General features: G+C 48.0%; 1 protein-coding gene across 2 annotated transcripts in view; it reads left to right on the top strand.

The window, feature by feature from the left end:
* Positions 1–22,579, top strand: part of PDE10A (phosphodiesterase 10A) — a 590,722-nt gene that overhangs the window by 543 nt on the left and 567,600 nt on the right. The window lies entirely within an intron of this gene.

Raw genomic sequence — 22,579 nt, 5'->3', positions numbered from 1 at the left:
TCTTCAGGAAATTGGGGGTAGGGTGGGAATGAGCTGATTCAGCCGGTGCTGGAGACCCAAATTTGGGAGAACTTGAAGGTCTGTGGGGGGGAAGAGAAGGTGGGGTGGGATGGCAGAGGAGGCAGGGAGAGGCCAGGGAGGTGTGGATTGGGGGCTGCTGACCATTTCCTGGTTCTCTGCCTGCCTCGTCACTGTGCACCGGTGTGACCGACTGTCCTAGGCATGCATAGGACACCTGTGTCTAGAGGGTGGGGTGCCGGGGCTGTCCCCCTAGCGCCTGTGGCTGGGGAGGGACGGCAGGGAGGTTGTTGCCTTCTCCCTTGCTTCTCCAATCCAGGGATGCTAAGGGTTGCGTCATGTTGAATCCTCACCCCTGCACGGGCAGGCCCTTTGCGTTCTCCAGAAGTTGGAGGGGAGGTTTGAAGCAAATTTGGTGATGTGTTGTGATTTCAAGGGGAGCTGTTGTGATGAAAGCAGTGAGGTACTCCTTTACCTTGAATAATACCAAGGAAAAAGTGAAGATGGGAAATTTCCTGTGGAAACAAAAGTAATACCTGGGTATCTGATTTCCACATAAAAGAAACCCAAACAGACACCTTTTATTTCACTTAAAGCATTGTGGATTTGGTTAAAAGTAGGCCCCAAAGAAACAGTCAAGCCTTTTCTGGGCTGTCATTAAATTACAAAGGAAGAATGACCCAGATGCAAATATTTTGCTCTTGGTTAAGCTTTGGAAGAGGGGATGAAGGGCTGAGGTGGGGGGTGGGGAGGAAGCATCTGAACCCAGGCAGGTGGAGGGGTTGTTTTGAGTGATTGCTTTGCTTTCCAGAACTGAGCCGAGTGGTCTTGGTGGTGGCAGATGCAGGGCTGAGCAGGACACCAGAAGGCATGGGCGTGCGTCTCCAAAATGGAGTCATGGCTCTTCTCCCTTGACGTCATAAGAAACACAAAGTCACCCAAGTCCTTACTGCACATAAGACAGGACTCTTCTTGTCCATTGGGAACCTTTTGCATGGCTTGTATGTGTTGGAAAGCAAAGATTAGGCTTTGGTCATCCCTGGACAGTGCATTTTGGATTTGATAGAAATAGATGAGAGCAATGTTGTCCGCTTACCTGGAAATAGGTTGTATTTTAGTGACTGCCCATGTTTTGACTTTATTTGCTCAGTTATGATCTTGGAGCAAAAGTCAGTACATTTCTCAAATTAATTTCACTGGAAAAATGGAATTTGGTAAGAAATTCAAATATTGCAAATCACTTTATCTGAATGGTTGGTATTTTTCCATTTTGGGGAGGATAATTTGGTATCACCATAAGTATCTGACACATTCGTCAGCTCAATACCCGGCATTTGGTTTTGACCTGAGGGTTACTCTGAAAGATACGTACCATGTTCTGCTTAAGCAACTAGTGAAATCTATGGGAACTGATGTCATTATCATGGTAAATAACAACACGGGTCCATTTTATGGCATTTTAATAATTAATGAATACACGTCTTCCATTATAAAAGAAATAAGAATTGCATTTTAACAGATGTCTCTCTCTCTCTCTCTCTCTCTCTCTTTTTTGTGGAAATGCATGGTATTAGAACTTAAAAAGGTATGCTCTGGAGGTCCTGTACTAATGGTAGCAAATAATTTACTCGTTTTTTTGCAAGTCAGAATAGGTGACAGTTAAGTACCTATACCCATATTATTCAGAGATGATAACAATTTTGAAATGACAAATTGTTGTACAAATTGGTTTTGTTTTAGACCTTACAAATATCTAATGATTCCACTGTATCCTTTGTATTTGGCAAATAAAAATGCCATTTGGTCATCGCCCTGAGTATGTAACTGTAGAAACCATTGAGACTGTAAACACTCAACTACTGTATTATTAGGAATGCATTTCTTTGGGGAATGGTGGCCATGGCATACACTCAAAGAGGCAGAGGAACATCTCTGTATATGTGGCAGGACGTGTGGCTCTGCTCACTGTGACAGCAGGGGACAGTGAATGCCGTGTGGTCATGCACACGCATCCTCACACATGGCCAAGGACCTGGATCTCCTCCACCCCTCCAGCTCAGTGCAGTTCTTGTTTTTCCTTTGGGTCTCTCAGCCAAACTCGACCGTATGCGCACTGAAGAACAGAGGAAAATATTTACATCTGTTTTGCTGACCTTGGACGTCCAAAGTGGCTTCTTTTAAGTTCCAGCAACTTGGAAGGCCAATGTGTTTGTTCGTTTTGACCATTGAAAGTATTACAGCGTGTATTAAATTAAGGCAATTGGAAATTAAATTTCAGTGGTAGTCATTGATTATAAGACCATCTGTCAGCAGGTTGGCTTGATCTGAAGTTTTAAATAGATGATAAGCATGCAGGCTACCTGGAGAGAGGATAGTGGGAACTTGGAACATAGGAACAAAAATCCATCGTGCCTTTTCATGCCTTTACCTACCACCAAGCTCTGCCAAGGTGTACACAGTTCCCAGTCATGGCCGATGGGTATCTGCTTCAGGTGCTATGTGGATATTTCCTGGTTATCATGTCGTAATGGCTCCTGCCTCCTTTATAGTTTCTGTTCAGGAGATTTCCTTATTGGGATGAAGGTAAGGTCATACATGGGTCATTGTGAACACACATGGATGGTTTTGGTTTTCTCCCTGCCTGTGATCACTACATCTTATTTCATTTAACCGAGTAAAGACTAAAATGAAGTGCACTGTCCTAGCTTTGGCTGAACATTTCTTTGGATGTCCATTGAAATTATTTGACATGTGTGCATGTGTGTGCACCTGCACGCATGTGTGCTTGGTGTGTGTGTGTCTGTGTATCAAATCATGGCCAGAATATCATCCTCTCATGGGTGCCAGCTGACTCTGTGTCCAACATGTGTTCAAATTATATTGATGAAAGATATTTGCATAAAATGTTAAACTTCTAAAGATTTGGCTTTACAACTAAGTAAGAGAAGTTCGATGTGCAAAAATGGACAATGCCAACCACAATCTTTGTTTTGCCTTGCGTCTACTTTTCTTCATTGCTTTGAACTGAGATACAAGAGCATGTCCCAATGTTCAACTAGCTGTGAGATGATGGCTGTGTTGAAGGTGTATTGGAAGACTCTCTGATGAAAACACTGAATAATTTTATTGATTGATCTTATTCCATAGGAAGATACTCCTATTTTGTCCTCTCTCTTCACGTTCTTTTCATATTAATTCCTTTTTGAGGAGTGATTATTTACTTGGAAACTGGTTTGACCCCAAGACGTGTCATTAACAACTCCCCTACCCACCGCCACGTGCATTGAGATGCAGCAGAGATGCCCTGTTTCCTTAGCTTCCCTCTGGTGGGAAGCCTGCTCTCCTGGCCTGTCCACCTTCCACCCATACCCTGACTATTGTGTATTATTTAGTCTTCTAGTTTTCACTCTTATTTCTTTTGGGATGATTTTTGAATGAAAATGATGGCTGTTGTCCATTATGACATCCCGTACATCTAATGAGTGTTTTAAAGATAAGTGGTTTCTATTTTTGATGGAATTGGCTAAGATCCCATCTAGTGCAGATTTTCAGCCTCCTGGGGGGAGCCTCTGTATGGAAGAGAGCCAGGGCAGGGTTGAATAGGAACTATGACCTACTCATGGTTCACATTCCCCAGACTTCGTGAGTTGCAGGGAAGCCATCCATGGAGTAGCTACTCCTTCATCAGATGAGTTAATGCCCAAAGCAAACACGTGGTTACTTATAACTGTGTACCTCACTGACATCATAGTGGCATCTGGGTTTTGTGGCTTCTCTGTATTATTAGTGAGTCCTTGGTTTGAAGGGCAACTACTAGGAAGTAGTATCAATCCTGTGCCTCTAAAACTCATTAAAGGTAAACATCTAGAATGTAGATGTTATATCTCCACGACCCCCTGAAACCAGGTGCAATGATTTTTTTCCCGAACAGATTAATTTTTTTTAAATAATGGACTAGACCGTTTTGTTATTATGAAAAGAATCTTCTAAAGGGCGATGTATAATCATTAATGTGAAAGAATGGGCCTGACCTCTGGAGGAAGAATTGATGCAGAAGAACATTCTTACGGAAGTTTGAGAGCAAAGAGCTACCGTTCAGGTGTTTTTGTTTTTGTTTTGTTTTGTTTTGTTTTAGTTCTCTTAGTTTCTCTGGCTCCCACCAGCAAAACCATGGCTGTGCCAGGCACCAGAGATGCTAGAGGAGGGAAGAGAGTTTAGGGGAAGAAGTATAAAAGGATGGAGAGCAGAGTCAAAGAGGTCTCACCATTGGACCAGAAAGGAAATATCACACGTGTCTGGAAAACAAAAGGCATCCTATGGTGTGTCTCCTCTCCTCTTCATCATAACTTCTGAACTGGGTGACGTGGATGGTCAAACCACTCAGACTTCGGCTGTGCTGGTGTGAAGAAAGGGACAAAGTGCACTGGACCCCAGACTTGGTGCTAACTCACCTCGGGGGCTGGTGTCCTAAATAATCAAAGTGCTAAGTTGCACGCGTCAACAACGGCCCCTGACAAAGCAAAGGAGTCTGCTGTGACTTCACTGTGAACGTCTGAAGCCTACAGGGAAGAGTGATTTGTTATCACATATAAGAGAAATCCCGCGTCAGCTGATAATATGTTAATGCAGTCTGTCCTGCTCTCTGCCTAATAGTAAGCACTTTTCTTGCCCATTTTCTCCACGTTTTGTTATTCGGTCTCTGTCTGATTGTCAAGTTTCTGAAGCCGTTGTTATTATTTCACTGTCTGAAATGCAATGCAGAAGAATTTCAAAGTGGAACTGCAATGGTGCCAGTGACAGGATTTCATGAAGTCCCTGAGAGTGACGTGGTTCCCAGCACGCTCCTGAGCTAAAGCCGCTGACAGTTAGACTTTCATCTGAAGAAAGAACATCCACAAGGATTATCCAATGTCCCCACCGCTATATATTTTATGCCATTTTATTCAATTTGCCAAACATCTTTGGAGTAAGCACTTGGGCCTGTGCTAAGGCTGGCCGCGTGGGGTCCTTGAGAAGGGGCATGGCCTGGGGGTCACTGTGGGGACGGGCTGTTTAGGACAAAATGCTATCTGCAATTTTTAATTTTGCTTACTTTTTTTTTTACGGTCTGCCTCTCCCGAGAATATATTTTTGATAAAGGCAGAAACTTTTTTTCTTTTTCTTTTTCTTTTCTTTCTTTTCTTTCTTTCTTTCTTTCTTTCTTTCTTTCTTTCTTTCTTTCTTTCTTTCTTTCTTTCTTTCTTTCTTTTCTTTCTTCTTTCTTTTTTTTTTTTACCATGCACTTCTAGAAGTTACAATAAAGCCTGGCAATATTCAGTCCTCTGCAAATATTTGCTGAATGAATGTGCGAATAAATGATTGCACTCCCCCCCTTTTTTTTAAGATTTTATTTATTTATTCATGAGAGAGACACACACACACACAGAGGCAGAGACACAGGCAGAGGGAGAAGCAGGCTCCATGCAGGGAGACTAATGTGGGACTCAATCCCAGGACCCCAGGATCACGACCTGAGCCGAAGGCCGGCGCTAAACCGCTGAGCCACTCAGGGATCCCTGAACTCCCTTTTTAGTGGAACTTTTCTGTGGATATAGGATGCACAGAATGCGTTACAGAAAAAGGCTAAGGCAGACTTTTAGGGGAGCCCTTAGGTGGACTCCATGTCCCCAGCTCTCCCTCTATCTTGGGAGGCCCCTCTCGGTTCAAGTGGAGAAATCCAAAGGCAAGGAACTACAGAGTGGGTTTTTCAGGAAGGCTCTGATTTGAGGGACAGTCACAGGTAGAATGGTGGGACCTAGGGCCTTGGACTTGGCTCTTTCTCCTGCCTCACCCATTCCCCTGGTGGCCCCCGATGACAAGGCCAATGCCAGGTCAGACCCTTACGACTCAGAGCAGAGACACCTGCTAGCCCACCCTAAATAGTCCAAAGACAGATTTTCTATTCTTGCAGGATGAGAGGGGGCAGGATCTCTTCCTATTAGGGGGCAGGAGACGAGATTGCGCATCACACAGGACAGCCGCCCCCTCACACGGACAAGCAGCCCATGCCTGCCCCTTCTCCCATCAGGAAATCACCAGCACTTCTTTTATTCTCTAGTAAAGCTAAGCACAAACCTTTGGCATGAAGGCCAGCCACACTGGGGTCCCAGAGGAGACTGGGGGAGCTCATGGAGATGCCTGTGGTTTGTCAACTGAACATCACAACACACAGGTCAGCCTTAGTATTCCTTCCCTCAGGTTCCCCATCTTTCAGCTACAAGGACAGGTACTTTCTGTGAGTGCTCACAAAGTTTCCTCTTCCAGCACTTTTTTCTCCACTTGTATCTCTTTATGGAAACCTTAAGCATCCATGGAGGCCCCTCCGAATTTCTGCCTCCTCCGCGAAGCCAGGGCTACCTCCACCGGGGAGGCACCTTTCTTCCTGAGTCTGGGGCTCTGGGTGGTGTCCGAGGCTTGCACCGTGTTCAGTGTGGAATGAGTCAATAGACTTTGGACTCCTCTTCCTCCCATTGGCCTGAAAGATCCTAGACAAAAAGGGCACGTTACATACACATGGTGTAGTCAGTAGAGTAATGAGTTATCACTTGTCAAAGATGTATGTGTGAGGGAGGGGGGCGCGGGGGAGAGGGCGTGGGGAGGGGAGCATAGGGTAGGGGGGTACATGAGAGGGGGCACAGATCTCTGTGTGGTATGAAAAAACAATTCAACATTACCATGAACTCAGTGCTACTGAAGGATAATTTAGTGACTTAATAGCCTGAACCATGTGGTTCTTTGGAGATGATAGAAAATACAAGGATAAGACTCCTTTTGCTTCAACGACCTCTTTACAAGGTGGATAACTGATGTGCCAAAATGCTTAAGTTTTGTTGAGAAACTTTGTCTTGTTGAAGAAGGAAATGGACCCGACATCAAGAGGATGAGTTGCATTGAAGAACCAACACCTGGCCTGGAAACCATGTTGCTGTATTTGTAAACCAAAGCAAGTGGCGCCAAGTCATTGCACACCTAGTGGGATCTGGGGTGTTGCTGCAGAAGCTGGGTGGCCACCGCCCCGCCCTCACTGGCTCTGGGCCTCCCGGGCTGCTGCTCCGTCCCACCTGCCCCAGCGCCCGTATACCTTTACACTCCCAAGACCTTGGGTGTTTCTTCAGAACATTGTGGCCCTTTTTAAAGATCTGAAGCTTTTGTTACTGTGGTACATTCCTGAGTCAACCTCAACTAAGTTCAGTAAACCTTCTTTTTATCTTTCACTCACAAAACATGTGCAGAAGTGCTGTAACATTTTGGAACGGCCTCCACCAGTGTTTCTTAGATGGTGGGTAGTGACCTATTTGTGAGTCATGAAATCTATTTTTAGTGAGTCCCAACCAGATTTCTAAAAAACTGAATGGAATGGGGGAGAGGGCAAGGAGAGGATGAGGGGGTGGCGGGGAGGAGGGAAGCTGTTGTTGGGGGTGGGAGAAGAGTGGACAGGAGAGGCTGAGGGGGAGGGGAGTGGGAAAGGGAGGGGGAAGGACAGGAGGCAATAGGGTCAGAGCGAACCCGGCAGCCTGGGCAGGTGGTATTTAATGACGTGTGTATATTTGGTCTATTGTAAAATAAATTTCTTACTGTGAGTTGAAAAAGTAATAAAATTGCTTCTCTGGACCGTATTTGACAGATATCTTGGTGACAGTTGGGCCTACAATGCCAGAATTGTGGCTTCTCCGTGAAAAATGACAAATTAAAGCGAACCTCTTAGGATTGAGGGTTGTCTCCCTAGGGCTCTGTGCCGTAGGAATGCATTAACATAGTAGGACCTATGAGGCCTCAGGCCCACTGGTTTGTCCCATCAGCACTCTGACAGAGGTGGCCCTGCTCGCAGCCATTTCTAAGGTAGCTCCCAGAAGGTGCATAATTGAAGACCATTTTAAGAGCATACATAACATGATCAAGTCTCCATTCCTGTGTTGCTTCCACGAGTGAGCACCGAGTAGGTCGTCAACAGGCGACTTTGTGTTCATGGCTGAGATCGGAACACACCTGCTGGGACCCACCAGGAAGACAGGCGGGAAGGTCCACCCTTGGGGTCCTCCGGGCAGGGCAGCTCAGACAGCCTGTTGCAGACAGCTCGGAGGAATCAGTGTGACCTCCTTGCCCTCCTGGTGGGTGTCTATCATGGGGAGGTAGAGTCCTTGTTACCCTGGGGCTCCATCCAGTGAGAGGAACAAAATGTGCTCCACCTTCCACCACAGAATGAAAGGCAAACTCTCCTTTCAGAAATCATTTCTATGCTCTTGAAAATTGTTCATGTCTAATTCTCCATCTATGTGTGTTTGGGCAGTATTTACCTGTTTTTGTTTTTTAAATGAGATTCTTTTAGGCTTCCATTGGTTAAAGAGCATAGCTTTCACCCCCCACACCCCAGGAGGCTGGACTTTAGCTGCCCCTCCCCCCATTTATGCCTCAATAGGCCTGTTGTCAGGTATCACTTGATGTTTAATATTTTAAATGTTTAAAGTTGGGACGCCTCGGTGGCTCAGCAGTTGAGCGTCTGTCTGCCTTCGGCTCAGGGTGTGATCACAGGATCCTAGATCGAGTCCCACATCGGGCTCCTTGCAGGTACCCTATTTCTCTCTCTGCCTCCCTCTCTCTCTCTCTCTGTCTCTCATGAATAAATAAATAAAATCTTTAAAAATGATAAAGTGTTTAAAGTTAAATGCAGTGGATACATATAAGTATGCATGTACTTTACTTTTCCCCTTCAAGTATGAAATCTCATCGGTCTAGATTTGATAGGTAACAAAATGAAATAAAGAAATGCTTTGTGGCTGTCTGCATGCCAGTTTGCAAAAATTAATGCCAAATCATCTTCGGAAATGTTTGGGACAGCTATGGTGTTCAGGATGCAGGTCTGATGATTTAAACTTTCCAGTTTTCTTTTTATTTATTTTATTTATTTTATTTTATTTTATTTTTTATTTATTTACGATAGTCACATAGAGAGAGAGAGAGAGAAGAGGCAAAGACACAGGCAGAGGGAGAAGCAGGCTCCATGCACCGGGATCCCGACGTGGGATTCGATCCCGGGTCTCCAAGATTGCGCCCTGAGCCAAAGGCAGGTGCTAAACCGCTGTGCCACCCAGGGATCCCCCAGTTTTCTTTTTAAAACTGGAGGCAGTAAATTAGTATTTTAATTACTACCACTAAAATATGGTTACTATCATTTTACTTCTTTGCCACCCAACTTGGTTCTTAACTCATGAGGTGCCATTAAAAATCTGGTATGAGTGTGGATCATGAGAGAGAGAGACAGACAGAGAGAGAGAGAGGAAGAAAATGAGTTCACCATCACACAGTCTCATGTTCACTGTGTGCAGAGCATCAGCTCCCTTAGATGGCTGATGGGCAAGGGCACATTTTTCCAGCCCCTAGGGAATTTACAGTATTTACAGAAAGATAAGAATGTGTTACACAAGCCATTAAGCGAGCAGCTTCATGGAAGCCATCCAAAGGGTCACAGAGGTTTCTGGAAGGAAGTGATCCATCTCTCGAAGGCTTGGTTGAGTTGAATCATCTTGACATGTTCATGAAGCAGCCAGGAGCCGTTCCTCATGCGCAAGCATTTGGATTTAACAATCGGAGTCCATTCCTGCAACTTTCCCCCTTATTTAGAAGAGATTTCTTTAGAGCAGCTTTCACTGGATTCAGAAAGCCCACTGAAAGTTCTTGTTCTGATCATGTTTTCCTCAGTGTGCTCTCTTTGTTCCTGCAATTTTTAAAATTCGTTCTTGAATAAAAAGTTAATGTAATTTGTAAAAATCGAAAAGATACAACAGGTGTATAAAACGTCTTCTTTTGGGTTTTATTCTAGTCATGGTTTCTACTCTTCATATAGAGATGGCCTGTTTCCTCTAAGTTATTCTTAAGTAAGCTTGTCTTTTGTTTTTAATTGCTCTTGTAAATGAAATTATTTTTCCCATTCAGTTATTTTTCTCATTCAGTCTTCAGAAAGACTACTTTCTTGTCTATGGTGAATGCTATGGATATTTTTATAAACTGCTCTTTATCTTGACATGATCTCAAACTTACAGAGCACAGAAAGACCTCCCTCCACCTCCTCCCCCCGGAGCTATTACCCTGACTATTTTAGCATGCACTTTCTACCAACCAGGGCATGCTCTTGTGTGGATGTGACACAACCACCCGAACCAGACCGATCATTGGTCCGTTGCTACCACCTGGCCCTCAAAACCCACTCAGTTTCTCCAGAAGTTCTAATAGCATCCTTAGGAGCGAAGGATCAGGTCCGGAGCCACCCATGGCATTTGTCTTTGGTGTCCTTCGATCCAGAGCTGTTTGTCAGTCTGTCAAAGACTTTCATCACCTTGGTGTTTTTAGAGGTTATGACCAAGTTATTTTATAGGATGTCTCTTGGCTTGAGTTTGTTCTGATGTGTCCTCATGGTTAGATCCAGGCTGTGCTCTGTTGGGAGAAATATCACAGAAATGGTGCTTTTCCTTATGGTATCTTAACAGGTGGCGCAAGAATTAGATTTGTCCTGTCACTGGCGATGTCCACCTTGAACACGTGACCATTTGATGAAGATAGTGTGTTCCAATTTTCTCCATTGAAAAGTTATACTCCCCTCCCCCGCTTTCTGAGCAGTAAGGAATTTGTGGGTAGGTACTTTGATCCATTCTTTCACTCTTCAAACTTCCAATTATTCACATGTTGATTTACAGGAGTTTGGACTCTTGGTCTCCTATTTTATTTATAGATTGTAATACATTACAGCCACTATTTATTTTGAAGCTGAGATTGTCCCAGATTTGGCTAGTGCAAGCTCCTTCGATGTAGCTTTGTATCTTTGGACGTATCCATGTCTATCTCATTCTTGATCTCTTTCTCTGTGTCTCTCTATGTAGAGAGACTGAGACATACACACATGTACAAACCTGTTCACAGCTGTAGGTTTTTCTATATTTATCTATATTCAAAACCAGCAGTTCATACCAACACTCTCGTTCCAGTCCACTGCTTTGGGGATTCGTTCTAGGTTTTTCCTATCTTACTCTCTTCTCTGAAAGCGAGAGGCCTGGCCGGCTGTATCTACATCTATGCTATCTGATGAATTTTCTCCCCGCTCTGCTGGGTGACACTTTCCTCCAGCATCCTGGCTGTGACACGGAGATCTGGTCCAGCACAAGACTGCCCTTGGCCTTGGCTGAGCTGCCTGTCTGGCCCCATCTAATGGCCCGAGGACTGAATTGTTCAGGAATGGGAAGAGGAAAGCAAAGAGAAAGAGGAGGGGAAAGAATATTTGCATGCTGATTTTGTACTCATTTACCATACTGACATCTTATGTCATTTCTGCTTGCTCTTCAGATTATTTTTCCAAGCACCTCAGGTAATCGGTTGCCAATAATGGTGATTTGACCTCCTCTCTTCAAATGTGATATCTCTTATCCTCCTCATCTGACTGCATTGCCTGACATTTCCAGAGTAATAGCGATAAAGACTTTGTAGGGATGCTTCTTCTGTTTTCTCACTTAACTAAGTGCTGGCCTTTGGGGAGAGACAGGAGACCACGTCAGCATGATTATTCCTAAATGCAAACCTGACCACATCATGCACCTGTATCTGGCCATGGGCGGGATTCCCACTGACTGTAAGACCGCACCTGCCCCCCCCCCCCCCGTAGGGGGCCGTGTGCTCTGGCTTCACCTCCTTCCCCAGCCTTGGCTCAGAACTCTTGGTAACAGTGTTATCAGGAGTGGATGTTGGATATAGAATTTTTGTCAAATCACTTTCTACCTCCTATAGATCTATTCATGCAATTTTTTGACTTTTAATCTGTCAATTGCTTCAGGACATTTTAAAGCTACCCATTCACTAGGAAGCCCCCCACTAGGTACAACTGAGGCATTCTACACCACTTGGCCAGGCCAGGTGAGTCAGAGAATCCCATGAGTTGGAAGTATTTCTCATTCCCTGGCTCTCCCTCTCTTTCCCTCTTTCCCTGTCCATCATGACACCTCACCACGGTGAATGCCTTGGCATGGTCTGCCTGATTCTACTCCTCCTTGGCCAAAAAATTATCAGTGTCATTGACTCATTTTCTAGAATTGCCTTTAGGTAAGAAGACACAACCAGTGAGACAGAGGGTTATTTTGACAGGACTGATTGAGTCGTCTGGGCGTGTTCAGAAGGCTCCCTGCGCATGCTCCGTCCCACGCAGCCCAATGGGTTTGGATCTTGATGTTTTGTAAAATACGAGGATGCGTTTGTTTTATATAAACCTGATTTTCATGCTTGTACACCCTGTACATACCCCCACGACTATCACGCCTCGTAGTGAGTCATCTTTGCCTTGCACCTTTCTCTGATCCTTCTTCAGAGCAGACGTCTGCTGTTCCCGCTGCATCGTTTCCATTGGGTTAGGGACATTGTCACAGATCAGCCCACTTAGTTCCAACCTTTCAGTGCCACTTTCCTATAGGTTTTGGGTGACTACCATTCTCCTTTTCCCACGTGGTCTTCTAATCTGAGATTTCTCTGTCTCATGCTCTAGCCGCCCAGCATCTGCACCAGGATTCTCGTATGTGCGCTTAATATTCACATACATATTACATGTTTGGGGAAGGTTGGCAGAGTATACTTTTGGGGAATGCTATTGTGAAACCTAGCAGGAGACAGAGTTTGTGGGGAAAACAGCCACCCACCTATTTACACATTTAATGAAACATGGGAATCATTTTACCTGTGCATAAATGCATGAAAGCTGATTAGAGACTAGGAATATAACACTTGAGTGATCGCTGGGCTGTCTCCCAGCCAAAGCTGGTCCAACAATTAAAATAGAGGCATCTCTTACCCCAGAGAAACACCCCTGACATCTTTTTCTTCTGCCCTTCATCTCTCTTCGATGCCACGGGGTGTCCGCCCAGAGGAAGGTTAGGATCCAGCCCCACAAGGTACCCCATCTCCATTTTGATTGACCTGCTGGTTGTGCCTCCAGGGCTCTCTATTCAGCGCCACATTCCCACGTTCAATCCTGTGTATCTGCACCTGCATCTCTACCCCCAGACACTCGTGCAAAGTACAGTTCATCTTGTGTCTGCTCAGATCAGCTTCTCCGGCTGAGCTCTGCCGCACATGGCCCACACCATTCACCGTGTCGCCCAACCCAGAAACCTTGGGTCATTTGTGACAGTTGTGCCAATTCTACCTCCTTGGCACCTCTGTCCTCTAGATGCATACACCTTCCCCACTGCTGCTGTCCCAATCCTGTCCCTCATCATCTCTCACTTGGAAGAGTCAGATCCCAGCTTTGGTTCACATACTTCTCCTACCCACCCTGCACTGCTGGACAGAGCGTTCTAAAATAAAACACGTCCATATTATGCTTTTGCTAAACCCTGTGGTGGTTGGTCTCCAGGTCAAGTTTGGCACGAGGGTCCTTCATTTGCCTCTCCTCACCTCATCGCACACTGCCTCTGACCCAACCCTACGTTTCAGACCTCTGGGCTCCAGCACCACTCCTCTGTTCCATCGGTCTCCTCACCCACCTGGAGAACTCTCTCCTTAGAGGCCACAGAAATAGCTTCTCCTTTAGGAACTCTTTCTTATGTATCACCAATATACCTAATACATTCCTCTGATTATTGTGTGAGTTGATCGGTGTGCTCAGAGCAAAATAAGTGCTTAAGAAATATTTTAGCTGTATTTCATTTACATGTCTGTCTAGTGATTATTTGTGTCCATGGTTGTCGCCCTTCTAAATTGGGCAGGCCTTCATGATAAGGACTGTGCCTCATACCATTTTATATCCCTTGTGCCAGCACCGTCTTTGGTGATGAGCAAGAGAGCTGGTCTCGTGGTAAATTCTGGTGTCACTCAAGTGGAGTTGGCTTGGCAGTGTTTTAAAAATTATGAGGGCAGCCCCGGTGGCCCAGCTTTTTAGCGCCACCTTTGGCCCGGGATGTGATCCTGGAGACCCGGGATCGAGTCCCATGTCGGGTTCCCTGCATGGAGCCTGCTTCTCTCTCTGCCTGTGTCTCTGCCTCTCCCTCTCTCTCTTTCTGTCTGTCATGGATAAATAAATAAAATCTAGAAAAAAATTATGAGTATTTCAGATATGCTATGCCCAGATTTTCTCCCTACATTTTATTTATTTTTTATTTTTTTTTTATTGGTGTTCAATTTACTAACATACAGAATAACACCCAGTGCCCGTCACCCATTCACTCCCACCCCCCGCCCTCCTCCCCTTCTACCACCCCTAGTTCGTTTCCCAGAGTTAGCAGTCTTAACGTTCTGTCTCCCTTTCTGATATTTCCCACACATTTCTTCTCCCTTCCCTTATTTTCCCTTTCACTATTATTTATATTCCCCAAATGAATGAGAACATATAATGTTTGTCCTTCTCCGACTGTCTCCCTACATTTTAAAAGCACGTGGTATAGGCACCTGGCTGGCTCAGTCAGAAGAGCATGCAACTCTGTGACCCACATTAGGGGTAGGGATTATATAAAAAAATGAAATCTTAAAAGGAAATAAAAGCACGTGGTAAGACTGGTGATAAGAGAAAAGAGTATGGAAAAACATGATTAAAAAAGAAATTAGGGGGGGCCCCTGGGTAGCTCAGTGGTTGAATGTCTGCCTTTGGCTCAGGTCATGATCCCGGGGTCCTGGGCTCCCTGCAGGGAGCCTGCTTCTCCCTCTGCCTATGTCTCTGCCTTCCTTTCTGTGTCTCTCATGAATAAATAAATAAAATCTTTAAAAAGAGTGAGACGGAGAGAGAGAGAGAGAGAGAGAGAGAGAGAAAGAGAAATTAGGTCCCATGAGAATTTAAAAAAAACAAAAAAGGCTGCTTACCCTCCTGGGGTTTTCTTCTATCACCTGCAAAATGAGAAGTGGATAGCTGTTTGCTGCTTGAAGGATCAGAAGGATGTGGACTTTATGTTGCCCCTGGTTGGCTTAGAGAGGGACAAGGGAACACAAATTAGTTGGGTGGACTCTGACAATTCATTCCCTGTCATTGCAGGTTTGATAAAAGGAAGTGGGTTCAATTTTATAGGGAAAGTTTATAGATAAAATGAATAATTTCTTGACAATAACAGAGAAAATGATGAGACAGCCCAGAGAAATCTTTGCTTCTGTGGAGGTCAAAGAGGTCACTGTCTTTGCTTGCTTGGGGTTCACCTGCCAGGAAACCAGGGACCTCCATATGTGGCTGACACATCTTGGCTGTACGGTTCCTGCTCTTTCTTCCTTCCAATCTTGATGACCCCCTGTGACCCAGGGGGTGTGAATCCAGACTTAAAAGCACAGCACGAGCCCTGAGAGTCCAGCTAGGCGAGATGCCCACAGGGGGCTTGCAGAGGCCAGGCAGCTGGTCTGCCCCAGATGGTCCAGGAAATGAGTCCAGGGGTTCCCAGGCTTAAAAGCTGGGGAAGGGGATCTGGGAATTCATCTGCCAGGACAGGTGTGTCCATGTGTTTGCAGGGCACCTCAGCAACATGGCTTTGGGTCAGGATTTCCCTTCCTTGGCCTTCTCTTTATTGGTAAAACCGTTTGCCTCTATTTCTGCTGGATGCTTTCGGTAAAGCCATCCCTCCAGTCCTCTGGGGTCTCCTTTAGCCTCCCACTTATTGGAGGAAATTATGATGCAGAGATGTTAAATAGCTTGTGTGGAGTTGCACAGCTAGTGGGTAGTAAAGCTGGGATTTGAACCTGGAATTGTCTGGCTCATACTATTTTTTAAAAATACCAACTGATCCCCTAAGAACTTGAAGATAATCCACGCTAGGCCTGCATGAATATCTGACCACAGGGTGTTGGAGGAGGTGTCCTGGAGGCCGTGAAGCACGGTCCACATGGAAGTTACCAGTGAACCAGGCAGCAGCATTTTATAGCCAAAGACTTGGAGCTGCCCTGGGTTAGTATCAGAAGCATTGTTGCTTCTTCTGTGTGTAAGAGTGCATGTGTGTGTTAGCACATACCCTGTGGGGCACAGTGGACAGCTCGTATGCTGGTCACACGTGTGTCTCTGTTGAAGGCAGGAAGGCTTGATGGATTCTATCCACTTGAGGACTGTGACCAAGGTCTTGATCGTCATTGCCTGGGGCCTTTGGTGGTCTGTGCATCATAAAGACGTTGACTGAGACTGTGGATCTTCTGGTTCACCTGGCTAGCCCAGGACCGGATTGACATCACCCACAGCCCACCCACCGGGGAGCTCAAATTCTGACTTCTGTTATCCAGACACTTTATCAGCCATGCACAGCCGACATTCTGTGTCAGTGATCAGAGTCTGGGAAAACAGAAAGTTGGGCCTCATCACATCCTTTCTCAGGGCCTAGTGGAAAACGTATTCCTCCTCCAAAGAGTCAGAGGGTGTGTCCCACCTGAGTTGTGCGGCGGGGCGAAGCTGAATGCGGAGCCAGATGAGGGGAAAGGACTCAGCGGCGGGACACACAGCTGGTCAGTAGCACAGCCTCCCCCCGCCCCACAGCCCCACACCCCTGAGATCCCCACCACCAGTGTCCCCTCCATCCTGCCCGCTCTGACCACCAGTTGGCACAACCCTCCAGTGCCATGGCTCCTGACATCCTCCGTTGTGGGTTGAAGGTGTTCCCCAAAGAATGTGGCAAGGCCTGGTTGGTTTTCCTTGTGAGGGGGGAGCCCTGGCAGAGGGGGTGCTGCCCAGTGGACGGGCCTAGAGGCACATGACCGTGGGGTCAGGCCTCAGATGCATCACTGCTATCTTCCAAACTTCGGGCTACACTCTGGGCTTCCTCATCTGCCATGCTGGTGTGAGAATGACACCGGGCCACGGGGTGGTCGTGAGGATTTGAAACCATGCGTGTAAAATGTCTAGCGTGGGGCTCAGAGAGCAATACCATGGGAGCAGCAGTCATGCTGAAAGAGTGACAAGGTGGTGACGTCTGGGCGTGCAGGCAGAGATGCTGGTTGACATCTGGGGCTGGTGGCCCCCTTCACTGTCCATAGACCACCTTTTCACCATATATGATGTCCAGAGAGAGAAGATCCACGTGGAGGCTACGAAGACCCGTGGGATTTCTGGAAAGGGGAACTCACAGCGGGTTGCCTGGGCTTCCCTCCGAAGACATCACGTCTTCCCTGAGGTTCTTGGTTCTGTGGCTGCACAGCCTGTGGGCTCCAGTAGAGCCCTGAGCCTCGCCGTCCAGCCCGGAGAAATTTGCAGAGCCTGTGTGGACACAGTGGGAGGCTCTGGGGGCTCAGGGGGCTCAGGGTGACAGACTGCCTCCAGTAGAGGCCTGTCCAAGCAGACCCTGGGAGAGTGGGGGGCTGTTGACTGTGCAGCCTCAGTAATATCTGTGGGTAAAGGTCTAATCCGATGGGCAACCAGCAGCGTTCCTGTGTCCCCGCCCCAATCACCTGTGATAATAACGTGCGCCTCCCTAGATTTGCACAGCATTTTCTTGTGATTGTTCTAGGTGGCCCCCTTGTCTGGTGGGATGGGATCCCATCTTGCAAAGATGAAAGGGGAATGGCTGGCGTGGAGTCGTCACCTGTGATCTCTTCCCCAGGACCTGAGGCCAGGCCCCAGTTCTCTGCACTAACTGTTTATTCCAGGGTGCCCAATGCGGCAGGTGCAATCGCCTTAGTGATCACTTGTAAATGAGTGCTGAACTGGGGGTGCTTGGCACCTGCCTCCGTACGGTCCCCCACCCTCTTCCACAGGTCGCTGGCAGGCCTCGGGATGGAGTGGGGAGTGGGCCCAGGACTGGGCAGCCTCTGTCCTGCTCACTGAGATGCCATTCCTCCCTTCACCTTCTACCCAGCAGGTGCATGGCAGCCCTGGGGGCTGCAGGGGTAGACCCTGTGCACGCTCCTGGAGCACTTGGGAAGGCTCAGCCCTCACCTGCCCAGCTGGCTTCACCTTAAGCAGTGGCTTTCCCTGTCTTGGGGTGTCCCCTGTGAGCTTCCACAGTGTCTGCCATCATCAGTAGTGTCTCTTTCTGTCCCCCTTCTCCCTGCCCTGTGGGGTGCCCCCCTGGCACATGCCTCCCCTCCACCTTCCCAGGGGCGGGGGCCTCTGCTTGTTCCTGCATTTTCTCCCAGTCCAGTTCCACCCCCCACCCACCCCCCGCCAATAACCTGGCTTACTTGCTGTTTTATTTTAAACATCTTCACTGGATTTCTGGCTACCCCTACCCCCCAAGTCATGACAACCAGCTGGCTCCACCTCGCCCTCTGTGTCCTGATATTTAATGAGCACATGTCCAGGTGTGGGCTCAGCCCTCTACCCAGTCTGGAATTCAGCAGACTGCATCTGGGGGCTTCTGTTTTCCCTCAGTTCTTAAAGTGCATCGCGGTTTGTTGAGATGTTGTGTTTTCCCCTGTGTCTTCTCTGCTGCTAGAACTCCCACCACAGGCGCTGGGGATCCTCCTTCTCACTCTTGGTGGTCCTCTCCTTGCTCCTGCGGTCCTCCCCTACTCCCCCAACCTTCTCTCTCTCCTCCCCCTGCCCCTGCGGTCCCCCCCACAGTCCTCCCCTTCACTCCCACTGTCTTCCCCTTCTCCTCCCCACTGTGGTCCTCCCCCACTCCCACTGCCCTCCTCCCTTTACTCCCTCCTCTGCTTCCATTGTCCTCTCCCTCATCCCAGCAGTCCTCCCATGGCTCCCGGGATCTCCCCCACGATCCTCCCCCTTACCCCTGAGGTCCTCCCACACCCCCTTGGTCCTCTCCTCCCTCCTCACCTCCTGCAGTCCTCCCCTTCCTCCCCCCCAGTCCCATGCTCCTCCCCCTTGCCCTGGAAGTCCTACCTGCACCCCACTGTCCTCCTCCCCTTCCTCCCTCTACCTGCTCCTATAGTCCTCGCCTTCACCCCTTTGGTCCTCCCCTCCCTCCTCTCTCATCCTCCCGCCCCCACACTCCCCCCACTCCCACTGTCTTCCCCCTTCCCCCCCACCCCTATGGTTCTCTCTCTCACCCCAGCAGTCCTCCCCCTACTCCCATGGTCCTCCCATGGCTCCTGGGATCTCCCCGCCAGTCCTCCCCCTCACTCCTGCGGTCTGTCCCTTCCTCTCCACCCCACTCCCATGGTCCTCCCCCTCCCCCCAGCAGTCCGCCTTCCACTCCCGTAGTCCTACCTCCTCTCCTGTGGTCCTCCCATCTTCACCGCTGAGGCCGGCCCTTGAACACCCGCGCTGTGCTCCGGGAGAAGGGCTCTGCAGTAGCCTTCACACATGAATTCGGTTTTTCTAGTCCAGTCAGCCTTTATTACTCTACCTTTTCATTTGAGAGCTCCACTTTCCTTGCCGCAGCCTTTACCAGCTCCCGCTCCTCCCACCAGTCCCTGTGTCATATGCTCCTCCTGGGCCCCCTGCATGGGGCAGCTCACTATCCAGGTGACCATCCCCATCCTCTTCCCTCGGGAGGCTGTGATTCCTGCCGCAGCCTCCATCCTCGGGGCGGGGGGGGCGGCTGGGAGCAGCCTGGGGCCTCAGTGCAGGTGGGCAAGGCCAGGGCACCCCCTGGAGGGACCTTGGCTGCTTCTGTCCACCTACCCGGCTGCCCATCCCCAGGCCTGGCCACTCGGGGGGAGGTGGACCCCCGGGGGCGGGGGGCAGCGGGGCCAAGCTCTGGGGCACACCGAGCAGGACGGCCTCTCCCTGCACTCTTCATGTTCTTTCCTCCAAGAAATAGAGGGTCTGGATGGAATTTACTCAGGGAATCCATGTTTTAGGCTGACTTCCACCAATACCCCAAAGATAGCCAGCCCGTCTCCCAAAATGAATGCGAAAACTCGTAAATTCGCGTGTTTCTCTGACTCAATCCATACAGAATGCTGCACAGTATTTTTCACGGAAGGACGTGGCTCATTATAAATGGCTTATTATATTTTTATGACAGAACACTGCAATGTTTCTTACATCTTCCCCAAATCATTACAGACAGAGATAAAAAGCCAAGAACCTTGAAATGACCTTTCCTTTCGTCCCAGCCCTGTCCCGTCTTTGCTCCTCCCGTCCCCACTCCACCCAGCTCTGGAGAAAACAGCCTCTTGCACGCCAATCTGGAAACCATTGGGTGGAAATGGGGAGCTGAACATTTTTTAGGAATGGCCTCACCTTGGCTTCCGATTCCACTGAGCATATTGCAGACTTCTCGCTCTATTATATATGTACGATGTTTGCCAAGAACAGCCCGAGGCAGAGGTGTCGAGCCTGCAACCCTGCTGGTTCAGAAGGCAGCTGGAGCGTGCCCCGCACCGCACGGCGCCCAGCTCCGCGCCCGGCTGGCCAGGCCCTGCGCGTCCCGCTGCCCCACGTGGCTGTCGGGGATGCTACGGCCTCTAGTGTTTCCAGGACAATCGGAGCCTTGGAAGTGCAGACAGAGCTCTGGGAATTAAGACCTACCGATATTTGTAGGCGGCTAAACTTTCTTTTAAAACTACAGACTGGGTGAATGGCATGGAAGGGAGCACTTGGGATGAGCACTGGGTGTTATGCTATATGTTGGCAAACTGAACTCCAATTAAAAAAATAAAAATAAAAGCTGGAAAAAAAAAAAAAACTACAGGCCAGAGAGGGTAATTATTTGACATAACTCGTTTCAGTAGTCTATGTGTCTCTTTTGGTTTTCTCGCTCATTGTGGGCCATTGTGGACTCTGCTTGCGTGCACCTGGCCTGGTTCCACCAACTTTCGTGGAGGGGAGAACTGGGGACGTTGGACACCGCTGAGCGGGGTGGCCAGGCCTGGGGCAGCGTGGCTCCAGCCCCAAAGTGGTGGCCGGCACTCGGGGGTTATTGCCACGTGAGAGGCTGTGTCTGTGAGTTCTGATTCTGGAAAGGATCTGAAATGCAAGTTCCGGTCACTTTCTGCTGGGGCTGGGCTGAATGAAGCTGGTGCTCGGCGAACCTGAGCCGAGAAAGACCTTTAGGGCCTTGGGGTCTGGCTGCTGCCCACCCCTGTGGGAACACCTGCCCTTGCGGGAGCAGCTGTTCCTGTGGGAGCACCTACTCCTGCGGGAGCACCTGCCTCTGCAGGAGCACCTATTCCTGTGGGAACGCCTGCCCTTGTAGGAGCACTACCCCTGTAGGAGCACCTGCCCTTGCAGGAGCACCTGCCCCTGCAGGAGCACCTCTCAAGAAAAAGGACTAGACTTTAAGCCAGGGTCTCTCAGGTGGCATGGGCCTAATTTAGATACCCTCAACCCATATTTCTAACTAAGATAGAACAAATCCGTTTTAAAGATGGTTGTTGCTTTTGTATTATTATTTGTCTCTGAACATGCTTCCCTCCTTCAAAAGCTTTTAAGCTCTCAGAGGCCAGCAGCTGTATCCCATGCAGGTCACTCATTTTCTCCTCACAATGCCCAAGCACAGAGCCCTGGGCAGTAAGTCTTTAATTAATGGGGAGGTCCTAGAGCAAAGTGGTGTCAAGACGGACCCTGCTGGGCTCTGGAGTCAAATTGCCTTAAAGAGAATAGTTCATGTGAAAAGCTTAGTACATTGACAGAGGAGCAACCAGTAAATGTTGGTTGTGATGTTAGTAATAATACGTGCTTCCTGAATGAGTTGGTTAGGCAGTTTTTAGGGTGCAGGTGTTAGAGATAATTCCTAGCCCCTGCCTAACCCCCTTATGTGACATCCTGCTCAGTGCATCTTGCCCTCCGACAGCTCAGGCCTTCCGTGCGACGAGTCAGAATGGTGTTTGGGCAACGGTGTTTGCTTCTGTCCTGGAAGACAGAGGTGGGCAGCTGTTGGATTTGCTCCTGACCCAGCCCCATGGCCTATGGTGACTTTAGTCAACCTGGGTTGTCCCTCAGGCTCAAAAGCTCTGAGAAGGTGGAGGTTATCTCATGCCTCATGTGGTTAGAGCCTCTCCAGGAAAGGATGGACTTGAGAATGTGCCACCATTTGCTTATGGCCATCTTTAGACTCCACACTTCCTTTCATTCTATGACATGGATGAGCTCTGTGCCACAGCGAACATGCCTTCTCAGGGGCCCAATGGACATAGAAATATATATAAGGAAGAAAATCTTATAATTTCCTACTTCTTGCAGAAATAGTAGTGTTTATTTATATATATATATATATATTTTTTTTTAATCGAAGTTTGATTTGCCAACATATAGTCTAACACCCAGTGCTCATCCCGTCAAGTGTCTTCCTCATAAATAGTTGTTTTTAAAGCCAAGTGAAAACCACAGGAAGGGACAGAATCTGGTGAATTGTACCACATGTTTTAATAGAAAGATATAAAATATTCTTTACATTTGGTGGAAAGGTAAGTCTCTCTGCTTGCAAAAACAAGAAGGGCCCAGCACGTATGAGCAGGATGGTGCCAACTGGCCATGCTCAAAGTCTATCTAAATTGCTTTCTTTGTGCGATTTTCTTAGGTTTCTAGACACTAGTAAATTTCAGAGCTGGGTAGAGTCACTTGAGACAATTAAACCACAAGACACCACAGCATCAAGTCACCCAAACAGGGGTTTTAGAAAAGGACCGAGTGAGCTGGAGAGCAATTGTCACAGGTTTGGATTCCTTCTCTTGAACTCTTCTAGAAAACATG

This window comes from Canis aureus, chromosome 1 (assembly GCF_053574225.1).
Source record: "Canis aureus isolate CA01 chromosome 1, VMU_Caureus_v.1.0, whole genome shotgun sequence".
Classification (NCBI taxonomy): Eukaryota; Metazoa; Chordata; class Mammalia; order Carnivora; family Canidae; genus Canis; species Canis aureus.
Note: the sequence above shows the minus strand (reverse complement) of the source record. Positions and strands in the feature narration are given on the sequence as shown.